General features: G+C 34.8%; 1 long non-coding RNA gene across 1 annotated transcript; it reads right to left on the reverse strand.

The window, feature by feature from the left end:
* Positions 1-938: 938 nt before the first annotated feature.
* LOC113466197 lies at positions 939-1423 on the reverse strand. Its single transcript, XR_003390670.1, has 2 exons — positions 1323-1423; positions 939-1032 (listed from the first exon to the last, which is right to left on the reverse strand). It is a non-coding gene; the product is annotated as an uncharacterized LOC113466197 (long non-coding RNA).
* Between the last annotated feature and the right edge of the window lie 259 nt (positions 1424-1682).

Here is a 1682-nt window from a genome sequence, read left to right on the forward strand (position 1 = left end):
CTGTGGCACAAGTCCAAAAATTACGTACGATTAGCACATTCTGGCGATTTCCTCCAAAACGATTTAATATATTTTAAAGAATTTAAAGAAATTGATAAGTTAGCCTACATAAGAATTACCTTCAATACTTTTAAATAACCTCATCTTTAAGCTAATTAATGATATTTCTCGGTAGAACGGATAGTTGTTTTTTTTTTTACTTGGTGGGGCGTGAATAGATGAAGAAAAATAAGAAAAACGAGGTCGAGAATTGAACCCGGATACGAAGTTTAATAGAAAGTCCCATGACCAGTGACCACTCATAATAGTTTTGGGAATACCACTCATAATAGTTTTGGGAATACCTGGCCATATGAATATGTTGCTCTCTCACTGTGGCACAAGTCCAAAAATTACGTACGATTAGAAGGTAAGAAAAATCTTACATGATAATGTTTGTAACAGAATTACAATTGCGATGTGTCTAACTGGTCTAACCGCATGAGAAAGTTATTATAGGGTAAATCCGTAGAATTGTACTCTTTTTAAAATGAGACATTTTTACTTTCTATTTTTTTCTTTCATTTCCGTTTGTTTCCTGTTTGGGTCAAATTTGTCCCGAACAAATTTATGGGCCACTTTCATTGAGACGATTGACTTGAAAAGTGTTTTGGAATGCAACAAGATAATTCTAATAAATGACCTTGAATTTTACTCATACCTACATTTTTTTCCATTTCAGTTATTGACCTATTAACCCAAAGAAGGAATAAATATACTAGGGACAAATGACAACTAAAAAGTTAGGTAGTCCAGTAACTTACGTCCTGCTCCTTCGTCTTCGTCCTCAGGCTCTGCATTATCCTCAGCTTCATGTTCCTGGTCTATTAGAGATTCTTCTGGTTCATCTTCATTGGTATCATCATCCTCTTGTTCCCCTTCGTCCCCAGGCTCTGCATTATCCTCAGCTTCATGTTCCTGGTCTATTAGAGATTCTTCTGGTTCATCTTCATTGGTATCATCATCCTCTTGTTCACCACTCTCGTTAATATCCTGCAAATAGAATATACATCCTTTGTACTTGATTGAAGACCCGGTAACTTTGTGAAGGTCCATTCTATTGGTTTGTATGAAGAAGAAGAAGAAGAAGAAGAAGAAGAAGAAGAAGAAGAAGAAGAAGAAAAAAAATTCTGGTGTAAACATCACACGACTTCCCTTATTCTATTGAATTATAACGAAAACCACAAAAAAAAAGGTCAAAATACCGCCAGCCGTTGCACCGATCTGAGTGAGGTACGTCTAACAAGTCACTTACTTGATGAAAATATAACATATGTACTTACTTTAGGTTCACTGTCCTCCTTTTCAGCGCTGTGGTAAATATCATCTGGAAAATAAAAAAAAGGTAATTTTCTTAGAATATGTAGTTGCCTTCCTTTCCGACCTCTTGGGAGACTGCAAATGAAGTTTGAAAGGGAACGATAAAAAAAAGAAAAGAAAATAGGAATTTCTTCAAAATGATGCATTTTAGACACAATATAACGCACGCCAGCACAAATAAAATTGTGTGAATGATAAAAAAAAGTGTTGTTTTCAAAACTCATTTAAATCTCTCCGTAATGCTTTCGCTTATATGCAAATCTATAGAAAAGAAAAATAATTGATCAACCCCGTATCAGAGAGGCTGTGTAAAATTTAATGAC

Source organism: Diaphorina citri, unplaced genomic scaffold (genome assembly GCF_000475195.1).
Source record: "Diaphorina citri unplaced genomic scaffold, Diaci psyllid genome assembly version 1.1 scaffold225, whole genome shotgun sequence".
Lineage (NCBI taxonomy): Eukaryota > Metazoa > Arthropoda > Insecta > Hemiptera > Psyllidae > Diaphorina > Diaphorina citri.